We start from the raw sequence: 12,316 nt of genomic DNA on the forward strand, positions 1-12,316 counted from the left end.
TCCTAGCATTGTCATCTTGGAATATGCCCGTGCCATCAGGGAAGAAAAAATCCATTGATGGAATAACCTGGTCATTCAGTATATTTAGGTAGTCAGCTGACCTCATTCTTGGAGCACATACTGTTGCTGAACCTAGACCTGACCAACTGCAACAACCCCAGATCATAGCACTGCCCCCCCCTCTTCTTACCCTGATGCGCCCATCACTCTGGAACAGGGTAAATCTGGACTCATCAGACCACATGACCTTCTTCCACTGCTCCAGAGTCCAATCTTTATGCTCCCTAGCAAATTGAAGCCTTTTTTTCCGGTTTGCCTCAGTGATTAGTGGTTTTCTTGCGGCTACACAGCTTTTCAGTCCTAATCCCTTGAGTTCCCTTCGCATTGTGCATGTGGAAATGCTCTTACTTTCACTATTAGTTCTACTGTTGTTTTTCTTCAATTTGATTTCACCAAACGTTTAAGTGATTACCGATCACAATCATTCAGGATTTTTTTCCGGCCACATTTCTTCCTCGAAGACAAGGGTCCCCACTATTCTTCCAGTTTTTAATAATGCGTTGGACAGTTCTTAACCCAATTTTAGTAGTTTCTGCAATCTCCTCAGATGTTTTCTCTGCTTGATGCATGCCAATGATTTGACCCTTCTCAAACAGACTAACATCTTTTCCACGACCACGAGATGTGTCTTTCAACATGGTTGTTTAAGAAATGAGAAGCAACTCCTTGCACCATTTGGTATTAAATAACTTGTTGCCAGCTGAAAGATAATCGCACATGCAGTAAGTATCCAATAGGAGGCTCGTTTCTGTTTGTTTAGTTAAATCCAGGTGGCGACTTTTTTTTTTGGCCAGGCAGTGTATAATATATATATTTACCAAACTTAGTTTTCTAATCTCTATATTGTTCCCAAAACACAGAATTTGGGAAATAACACATCACTTAATTAGCCCAAGAGTCCAATTAAATACAGAAGCTGGTTGGAACAAAAAACCTGCAGCCACAGTGTGCCCTCAGGGCCAAAGTTGGGAAACACTGTACTAAAGGAAATACACATTCTTGAGGAACTCCTTATTTGACAAGAATAGTACTGGTGACCCAGTGTCTCACCACCTGAGGTCTGCCTATATGAAAATCCAATACCTGCAGACTGAGGAATGTATTCAGTTCCAAATCCCTTAGTTTTAGATTCACTAATATGTGATAAAGTATTAAATGTTTTATGAATTACCCCACTAACTATGCCCGAGGCCTTGTTGTGACAGAAGAGCTTGCATGGTCTAGTGCTCCTCGGAGCTATGCTGTCAGGAGCTACATGCTCCTCATATGGCTACCCAAAGCAAACAGGTCTGAAGTGAAGATCCAGACTAACTCACTCCTGAGATCCCACATGAACTTAAATCAATGATCGGCGTTTCCCTTGCCCAGAAAAGGGTACCCGGGGCCCCACCCTGGAGCCAGGCCCGGGGGAGGGGCTCACTGACAAATGCCTGGTGGCAGGACCTTTGACCACAGGGCCCAGCCTGGCTCAGCCCTGAAGGAGCAACGTGGTTCTGCTTTCTTGTGGGCCCACCACCTGCAAGAGAAGCCATAAGGGTCGGGTGCAAAGTGATATGGGTGGTGGCCAAAGGCAGGAACTCTGGTGTTCCAACCCTCGGTGGCCAAAACTGGCTCTTGGGGCATGGAATGTTACCTCTCTGGTGGGGATTGAGCCTGAACTGGTGCGAGAGGTTGAGAGGTACTGGCTAGATATAGTCGAGTTCACCTCTACACACGGTCTGGGCTCTGGAACCATTCCTCTTGAGAGAGGCTGTACTTTGTTCCACTCTGGAAAAGGGTCGGGCAGGGGTGGGCTTGCATGAGGTACTACCTATAAGTTGTCTGTTACTAACAAACTGTTATGTGACAAGACTTTAACAAAAGCTGCTTTTGGTCTTAATAACCCAATGCCTTAGTAAAGTAGTTATTCATCTCTCTGCTGTGTGACATGTTAAAACCTTGTGATATGCTGGTAAAATTACTTTTGAACATCAGTGCTTCATTTGGACTTATTAAGCATCAACTATGGATTCACAAGACTTACACTGAAATATGCAATATTAAGAGAGAGATTTTAACCCTGAATGAATAGAGGGCAACAAGATTAAAAAGAAAGAAAACTGATTGTGCTGTCTTAGTCACAGTGAGACATTATGCAAGTGTACTGCTGTTGGTATAATGGAGTCCCAGTAGTGTTTCTTGACACACTTCTCCTGAATAAATTGTTGGTTGAAATTCCTTGGTGTTGGTGTGTGATTGAGAGGATGTGCAGCGTTGTACATGATGGTACTCAGTTTTGATTTATGTTATAGGAGTTCCAGAGTCTGCCCATAACTGAGCTTGCTCTTTTAATGAGTGTGTTGATTAGGTGGGCCGTTCTTGAAGTGATGCTACCAGCCCAGCATACTACAACATAGAAAATGGCACTGGCCTTTACAGAGTTGTAGAAGATAATGAAGGATGTTACTTTCCACATTAAAGAACACATTCCCCTAAGGAAAAAGGTTGGTGTACCTTTTCTTATATATTTCTTCTGTGTTCCATGACCAGTCCTATCTGTCATTAATGTGGACCCCCTCTACATCCACTCCCTAAATAGTGACTGGACATCGAGGCTCTTTGCTGTGGTGAAAGTCAATAGCCCATTCCTTGGTTTTGTTGATGTTAAGATGCAGATCATTGTCTGCATCAAGAAAAAAAGTTTCTGCACCTGATTCTTTTACTTTGCCTCATCCCGCTTGTCAATACATCCCATAAGTGCAGAATCATCTGGGAATTTCTGCAAGTGACATGACTAGGTATTATATTTACAGCGTAAACAGAAAAGTGTCACCTGCAGGGAGGGAGAGCAGATCTTTTGGTGTGCTCTGTTGTTTGCACCACACTTGGGTAAAGCAGTTGACAAATTAGGACATGATGCTTAGTACTAAAATGCTTTATATGGCATCTGTGTAAAAGTTCCAAGGAGCTTTGGGGAGTCCCTTCATTTTTTCAGTTGCCTCAGGCAGTATAGATGCTCGCTTATCTTTTTCACCAAAGCTTGGATATGCCGAGTCCATGTGAGGTCTTCCGACATCCAAAGTACCTGAAGCTGCTCACCCATTCTACTGTAGTCTTACTGATGTAGAATGGTGTGACGGACCACTGCTGTTTCCTGCTGAAATCCATAACCAGATTCTTATTTTAACAACCATTCAGTTGATGGCTGTTTGACTGACACCACACTGCCAGGTACTCCACCTGCTGCAGAAAGGCCCAGTAATTATTTTTACAGATGAGAGCTACTGTATCCCTACTGTGTAAGCATCAATCATCACAATGGGTCTGTAGATGTGTGTGGCTGCAATCATACAGTAGATGTAAAGCAGTGTTTCCCAACCTCGGTCCTGTGGCCCCTGCAGGTTTTTGTTCCAACCAAATTCCTAATCAGTAACAATACCTGATAGCACTGATCCCATTTAATTAACTGGTATTTTTTTCTTTTATTCTACATTCTGAAAAGCACAGCATCATGATTTTTACATTTATAAGACATTTGTAAATATTTTTGCTTTTGCTATAGATTTAAATTCTTAACTCCCTTTTATTGATTTCATTGTATTTTGCCCTTTCTGTGTGCAGTTTTTCCCCTTCGTTGTATCTTATTAATGACAATTAAAAATAAGCAGAGTGAACACGCTGGTAAACAACACTGAATAATCAAAGGCTGCAAGTACTTTAGCATCAGACCCATAATTAGTAAATAATGGATTAATTAAACAATTGGAACACCTAGAAAAGTAGAATGAAAATCAAGATGAAAATATTGTTAAAAAGAAGAAAATATGTTATTCCCATGTAACTGCTTGGTACATTTTAATATATAATATATATATTTACCAAACTTAGTTTTCTAATCTCTATATTGTTCCCAAAACACAGAATTTGGGAAATAACACATCACTTAATTAGCCCAGGAGTCCAATTAAATACAGAAGCTGGTTGGAACAAAAAACCTGCAGACCTTTGACCACGGGTCCCAGCCTGGCTCAGCCCTGAAGGAGAAACGTGGTTCCGCTTTCTTGTGGGCCCAACATCTGCAAGAGAAGCCATAAGGGTCGGGTACAAAGTGATATGGGTGGTGGCCAAAGGCAGGAACTCTGGCATTCCACCCCTCGGTTGCCAAAACTGGCTCTTGGGACATGGAATGTTACCTCTCTGGTGGGGAATGAGCCTGAACTGGTGCGAGAGGTTGAGAGGTACCGGCTAGATATAGTCGAGTTCACCTCTACGCACAGTCTGGGTTCTGGAACCATTCCTCTTGAGAGAGGCTGGACTTTGTTCCACTCTGGAAATGCTGTGGGTGAAAGGTGTCGGGCAGGGGTGGGCTTGCATCTGGCCCCCCCGGCTTGAGGCCTGCACGTTGGGGTTCTCCCCGTTGGATGAGAGGGTTGCTTCCCTGCGCCTTCGAGTTGGGGGGGGAAGGACTCTAAATGTTGTACGCGCTTATGCGGCGAACGCCAGTTCGGAGTACCCACCCTTCTTGGAGTCCCTGGAAGAAGTGCTGAGAGGCGCAGCTCCTGGGGACTCTATCGTCCTGCTTGGAGACTTAAACGCTCACGTCAGCAACGACAGTGAAACCTGGAGAGGTGTGATTGGGAGAAACGGCCTCCCTGATCTAAACTTAAGTGGTGGTCAGTTGTTGGACTTCTGTTCTGGTCATGGATTGTCCATAACAAACACCATGTTCGAACATAAGGGTGTCCATAAGTGCACTTGGCGCCAGGATGCCCAAGGCCTCAGCTCGATGATCGACTTTGTAATTGTGTCACAGGATCTGCGACCTTATGTCTTGGACACTCGGGTTAAGAGAGGGGCTGAGCTGTCAACTGATCACCATCCTGGTGGTAAGTTGGATCAGATGGTGGGAGAGGCTGCCGAAAAGACCAGGCAGACCCAAACGCACAATGACGGTCTGCTGGGAACGTCTGGCAGAAGAACCAGTCAGAAAGATCTTTAACTGCCAACTCTGGCAGAACTTCAACCTTATTTCGAGGGAAGCGAAGGACAATGAGTCTGAATGGGCCATGTTCAGAGCCTCCATTGTCGAAGCAGCAGAGCGGAGCTGTGGTTGCAAGGTTGTCAGTGCCTCTCGTGGTGGCAATCCATGAACCTGGTGGTGGACTCCTAAGTTTCGAGAGGCTGTCAAGTTGAAGAAAGAGTCCTATCGGGTCTGGTTGACCAGTAGGGCTCCAGAGGCAACTGAGGGGTACCGGTGGGCCAAGCATGTGGCAGCATCGGCTGTTGCAGAGGCAAAAACTCGGGCATGGGAAGAGTTTGGGGAAGCCAAGGAAAACGACTTTTGGTCGGCACCGAGAAGGTTCTGGCAAATCGTCAGGCGCCTCAGTAGGGGAAAGCGGTGCTCCACCAACACTGTGTAAAGTGGAGAAGGGGCCCTGCTGACTTCAACTGCAGACGTTATTGACCAGCGGAAGGAATACTTTGAGGATCTTCTCAATCCCACCAGCATATCTTCTTTAGAGGAAGCAAAGCTAGAGGACTCCAGGGGGGGCCCGTCCATATCAGGGGCCGAGGTAGTTAAAAAGCACCGAGGTGGCGGGGCCGCTGGGGTGGACGAAGTTCAACCTGGGTTCCTCAAGGCTCTACAACAACAAAAACAACATTTATTTATATAGCACATTTTTATACAAACAATTGCTCAAAGTGCTTTACATAATAAAGAATAGAAAAATAAAAGACACAATAAGAAAACAAAATAAATCAACATTAATTAACATCGAATAAGAGTAAGGTTCAATGGCCAGGGGGGACAGAAAAAACAAAAAAAAAACTCCAGATGGCTGGAGAAAAAATAAAATCTGTAGAGATTCCAGACCATGAGACCGCCCAGTCCCCTCTGGGCATTCTACCTAACATAAATGAAACAGTCCTCTTGGGATTTAGGGTCCTCACGGAAGGGCTTGATGAAGATGGTCACGTAGAGTTCTGCCTTTTAATCCATCCATCATTGTTGCTAGATGTTGTGGGGTTGTCCTGGTTGACACGTCTCTGCAGCATCGCATGGACATCAGGGGCAGTGCATCTGGATTGGCAAACTGGGGTGGTGGTCCCCCTTTTTAAGAAGGGTGACCGGAGGATGTGCTCCAACTATAGGGGGATCACACTCCTCAGCCTCCCCAGTAAGGTTTATTTAGGGGTGCTGGAGAAGAGAGTTCAGTTGATGGCCGAATCTCGGATTCAAGAGGAACAATGCAGATTCCATCCTGGCTGTGGAACACTTGACCAGCTCTACACCCTGGTCAGGATCCTGGAGGGGGCTTGGGAGTTTGCCCAACCAGTGCACATGTGTTTTGTGGATTTGGAGAAGGCATTCAACCGTGTCCCTCGAAGCATCCTGTGCCTCGTTACGAGCCATTCAGTCCCTGTACAGGAGGAGCAGGAGCTTGGTCCGTATTGCCGGTAATAAGTCAAATTTGTTTCCTGTTGAGGTTGGACTCCGCCTGGGCTGCCCTTTGCCACTGATTCTGTTCATAAGTTTTATGGACAGAATTTCTAGGCGCAGCCAAGGAGCGGAGAGGGTCTGGTTTGGTGACCTCAGAATCTCGTCTCTGCTATTTGCGGATGACGTGGTTCTGTTGGCTTCATCAGACAATGACCTCTAGCTCTCACTGGAGTAGTTCACAGCTGAGTGTGAGGCAGCGGGGATGAGAGTCAGCACCTCTAAATCCGAGGCCATGGTTCTCAGCTGGAAAAGGGTGGAATGCTCTATCTGGGTTGGGAACACTTTACTGCCTCAAGTGGAGGAGTTCAAGTATCTCGGGGTCTTTTCACGAGTGAGGGAAGAATGGAGCGGGAGGTTGACAGACGGATCGGTGCGGCATCTGCAGTAATACAGGCTCTGCAACAGTCCGTCGTAGTGAAGAGAGAGCTGGGCCAAAAGGTGAGGCTGTCGATTTACCAGTCAATCTACTTTCCTACCCTCATATTTGGCCACAAGCTTTGGGTAGTGACCAAAAGAGCAAGATAGCGGATACAAGCAGCTGAAATGAGTTTTCTCCGCAGGGTGGCTGGACTTTTCCTTAGAGATAGAGTGAGGAGTTTAGTTATCCAGGAGAGACTCGGAGTAGAGTCGCTGCTCCTCTGCATTGAGAGAAGTCAGTTGAGGTAGTTCAGGCATCTGGTCTAGGATGCCCCCTGGACGCTTCCCTGCAGTTGGGGGGGGGGGTTGATGTGTGTTCCGAGCATGCCCCACTAGGAGAAGGCCATGGGGTAGACCCAGGACACGCTGGAGGGATTATATCTCCCGGCTGGCCTGGGAACGCCTCGGGTCCTCCCAGAGGAGCTGGAGGAGGTGGCCGGGGAGAGGGAGGTCTGGGCTTCCCTGCTTAGGCTACTGCCCCTGCGACCCAACCTCGGATAAGCAGTGGATGATGGATGAATGGATCCCACTAACTAAATTAATTTACCTATGTGGATCATATGGAATTAAAGGCTATCCTGCTACACTGTATGCAAGGCAGGAAGCGGCACTGGACAGGCAGTAAATATTCTCTGGCCCTGTCTCCATTTGGGAGGACACCAGAACACCCTCAAAAAGAAAAGGAAAAAATAAGGAGAATTGGCATATTTTATATAGGCAGTGACCTAGCCAATATATTTGAACCCAGGAGTCTGGAGCAAGGATGTAACAGCACCACAGGGGAGATGAGTAAAATATCTGTGTGCTTCTGCTATGATGGATGCCAACTTGTCTGAAATTATTAGAAAGCTTGACTGAACTGTGAAATGGCGACTAAAGGAGGTTGATTTTACACCCTAGTCATTTAGACCCATTTTTTCATTAGAAAAAAGTCACCCTGGCCCACAAGAAAAATATTAGCCTAAAAACAATTTGGGTCAAATTGGATTGGTGATGCTCAATGGTTTAAAAATTAGAAAAAAAAAAAAAAACACAAAATATTGGAATTTTTGTTAAAAACCTATGACCTTATTATTACATTGTTTGTGTACCCTCGGGATCCCATTTTGCTTGTTCTGGCACGTACAGATATTCTGCATTCTCTGCATCCATTCAGTGTCCTTTATTTCCATACCATCCAATAGCAATAACGCCATTACGTGTGCCTGATGATTGTGACTACCCAGTCAGACGCTGGTGCCTAATGTTTTTCCCGGACCCACAGAATGCAGAGGAGAGGAGCTATAATGCCGCTCATGATCTTGTGCTCTTAGTTGTGAAGCACAGCCAGATACTCTTAAATGTTGGCGGCGGTGCCTCGGCACATCAGGTGGCAGCCTGCTCTGCCAGTCAGTAGTAACGTTCTGCAGCATCGCAAATGCATATGTATGAGGTTAAATTTAGCGTGCACCATATATGGATGTTTTACAGCGAAGTTCGAGGCCCAGTCACATACGCATGTTTCTAAGGTGATAGTTGCTAATATAGGACAAATTTTGTTGAAATGTACGCACGCCAGGTGTTAAAAATATGATTTATTTGTGTTTGGTAGGCATTTTACTGTTGCTTTCGGTTGTGCATATTTCACTCCAGTCAGTCCTTAAGCTGTTAATGAAACCTATTATTTTACTCTATTGTTTGTTAGTGTTGTCATCCTGCCACACCAGGCATTTCCAAAAGCAGATCAATATTTCTCAGACCTGCATATTTTTCTTTTCAGATATTATATTGAGACAAGTGCTGTACGAAATACAAAGGTGAAGAGGGGATCGAAGTTAACCTGGTCATCAGTTGCTGACTGAAGAAAGTACTAGGGTGTTGTACCGTGTTAGCCATTATGAATGTAGAGAAAAGCCAGGCAAAATTACACCTTCTATTGGCTAACTAAAAAGATTACAACATGCAAGCTTTCAAGGCAACTCAGGCCCCTTCTTCAGGCAAGATGTAATACAGAAACTGGAGTTCCCTGTGTTTATATACACACACACTCGGACAAGAAACAACATTGGTAAATCTTTAAATGAAAAATCTTAAATGTAAAAAATTAATAGATTCATTCAGGCAAAGATTAATTTAACAAGAGAGAGAAGAACAATGTATTGTCAAGATTTCTGGATGAGATAACTGTCCAACAAAGTCCTTTGAAGTTTGTGATGAGTTTTTCAAAACAATATGGGTCTGTACAAACACTTGTATTATCTTGTCCAACAGGCTGTTGTATCGCAAAGGTATTATCCAAATGGTTTAAAAATGATAAAGATCCTAAAGGCCACCAGGTAATGACCTATTGTTGAAACTTTGCATACAACTTGATAAATATTTTGTATGTCTTTATTTGTAACTTAGACAAAGCAATGTAATATTAGTGTTACATTAGTGAGAAGCATTCATGTTTACCTCCCCCCCTTTTAGGAATGGGTCGCTTTGAATATTATAACAGGGTTGAGGGGGAGTGCCTCAAACAAGTTTAGTAAGTGTTTCTCTGTTAAAGTCTCTCTTTCAAACCCCACACAAAGCCAGGCTGCCTAACTGCCAAGCTTTACCTTAACATATGGGGCAGATGTGAAGGTGTTCAATTCCCCCATTGGTCTGAAGTGTGGCTGTTTGGAACTGGCTTGTATCAGAAGCCTTCAAGTACCATGACTTCCTATTGGCTCTAGGGGTTGGACAGAGAATCTATAAATTTGGTTGCTTTACCTCACACTCTCTCTCTTACCAAACTGATGAATGACCATCATACACCATGAACTGAAAAGGACAACACAATGAAGAGCACAGCTCAGCAGCCATATTGAGACAGGCATGCGGCCTGTTCTGAAGAAAGCTGACCACAAAATGATGTCTTAACGAGAGACATTTTAAATAACTAACAAGTCTTTGTGCTGCCTGAAACTACACATCAACATTTATCAGGTTGTATGGTTGCCAATACATTTATTCAAATGTACTTTGCATATTGTTATTATTTATGAATATTATCAATTATATATTATTTAAAGTGTAACTTAACTCCTGCTTGTCTTTTACTACACCTAATTGCGTGAGGTTATAGATGTAGAAGGGAAGGTGGGGAGAAGTTATATGGTACAGTACCTTATAAACAGTGGTAAGTCTGTGAGATTTCAGGCATTCTGACAAAGGCTACATATTAATAATACAATAGGGGAAAGTAGAGTAAAATATTACTCTACCAAGACAAAACACCTATATGCAGTAGAAGATGAGGAGCTGATAGATGGCCTCCACAACTACCTGATGAAGTGCTGCCAAGAGCTGTAGACACTTTTGAAAAGATCGACAGAGTTCACATCATTCTGGATATGCTGATCCCAGAGGTTCATTTGGCTTCAGTGAATCTCTAATGAGTACAGAAAGTGTCTCTATGAGTAACGTCCTCTTTCTTTTTGTGTTTGTGATTGGCTCTTATTAAAGCTCTAGGAACAGTTGAGAGAATTTCTCTACCGGAAACAGACGATCTGTTCATTGATGGACCAGCAGACAGTGATTGGGATGTCATGTGGTGTTGGGGGAAGAGAGACAGTCCTTTCTTTTTCTTTTCAGCACCATTCTTCTGTTAAACAGAATAACATTTTACTTGTAGTAGAAAAGAATATAAAATAAATATATATCAATGTAAATATACTGTATATGTTTAAAGTGAAATTTAAAATATGCATTAATACACTTTTAGTATTGTGAAAGTAAATCTTTTTTTTTTAAGTGAGAGAGAAGAGTTTGACATTCTGTACTTGAATTGCAACAGTTGGAAGCACAAGGTCGGGATCACTAAGGCATTTAAACTTGGGATTCCATCTCAAGCCCTCCTCTAATAAACGTGTCCCTTTCTTTATTTGTCTTTTGCCTTTTTAATTAGTGTTAAACTTACTGTGCACAATAGAGTTGTGTATATTTGATTTAAATATTGATATAAATAATAAAGGACACTTTGTTAAAGATTGTTGATTAAGTTCTATATATTTGAAATTGTCTTTGTATTTATCTATTGTCTTTATATTTGTATATATGTATATATATGTATATGTTGTCACAAAACGAGGCAAAGACAGAAAAAGGTTTGGGGCAGCCACCCATGTAATTTGGTATCCTGGCTGCAAAAGTCGTTTTCTTTTCAAAATACCAGCACTGAAGTGCTTACAACAGAGTCCAAAACAAGACTGTCAGAGAAGGGAAAAGGGAAGGCTTTTAAAGGGGGAGGCAGGAAGTGAGGTCATAAGGATTGGGCACGAGTTCATCATTCATTGGATTAGTCCCGGATGTGACATCAGGGGGGCCGGAGCTGGAAAGGTCTGTCTCCATTGGCTCGGTCCCAGAAGTGACGTCCAGAGAGACAGGTGGAACCTCCCGGGTTAGGTCTACAGGGAAGTGAGAAAGAGAGTTAGTGCACTCTGCCACATCCCGGCATGGCTCAGAACTGCCTTCACTCGAGCCCTTTAGCTGCCTCCCATGCGCGCGTGTGTGACAATGTATATATATGTATATGTATATGTATATATATATGTATATGTATATACAGTATATATATATATATATATACATATATATATATATATATATATATATATATATAATACGTAGAAGTGGGCATGCTGCAGTTTTAATACATCAACTTCAGTATATTCCTCAGTCAGTCTGTTTGTTAAATTAATCTTCTTTATGCATTCTTTCTTTCAATTCAACTGGCCCATCATTTATTGCTAATTGTAAATATTTCTTGAAATGGTTCTACAATTTATACTGAATAATAATTAATAAAATTTTGTTTTTGGTAGTGACAATACTGAGTGTTTTAATTTGTGCTGGCCCAATCAACTCACGTATTAACACAACTAGAATTGATAGATTTGAGCAGAGCAATCACTTGTATTTACATGGTCTACAGGTGGCATGGACTTTGCTGGACTCACTGGTAATCCCACAAGATAAAACAGCTGGGAAACTGAGCATCCTCATCAAGATTTTGCTGTTCACTTACAAACATAGCCTAGAACATCTTTATTTTTTTGGGAGTCACATTTTCAATAAAACTTACCTTTTTAAACTAAAAATGCATCTTTTACATATAGGAACAAAATTAAAGGAAAAGGATTGAACCCCATTAGGGGTTGCCACAACACATCATCTTCTTTCCTATCTTTCTGTCCTCAGAATCTTGCTCTTTAACACCCATCACCTGCATGTTCTCTCTCACCACATCCATAAACCTCCTCTTAGGTCTTCCTCTTTTCCTTTTGCCTGGCAGCTCTATCCTTAGCATCCTTCTCACAATATACTCAGCATCTCTCCTCTGCACAGGTCCAA

General features: G+C 43.0%; 1 protein-coding gene across 1 annotated transcript in view; it reads left to right on the forward strand.

Annotated features, from left to right (window-relative positions):
• The window catches only part of LOC120539592 (peroxisomal succinyl-coenzyme A thioesterase-like), a 24,630-nt gene extending 15,758 nt beyond the window's left edge, over positions 1 to 8,872 (forward strand). The window contains exon 11 of the mRNA XM_039769823.1: positions 8,718 to 8,872. The gene's annotated coding sequence lies outside the window, so the exon portion shown is untranslated. The remainder of the gene's footprint in view (positions 1 to 8,717) is intronic.
• The last annotated feature ends 3,444 nt before the right edge of the window (positions 8,873 to 12,316 follow it).

The sequence above is a fragment of the Polypterus senegalus genome, chromosome 11, assembly GCF_016835505.1.
Source record: "Polypterus senegalus isolate Bchr_013 chromosome 11, ASM1683550v1, whole genome shotgun sequence".
Lineage (NCBI taxonomy): Eukaryota > Metazoa > Chordata > Cladistia > Polypteriformes > Polypteridae > Polypterus > Polypterus senegalus.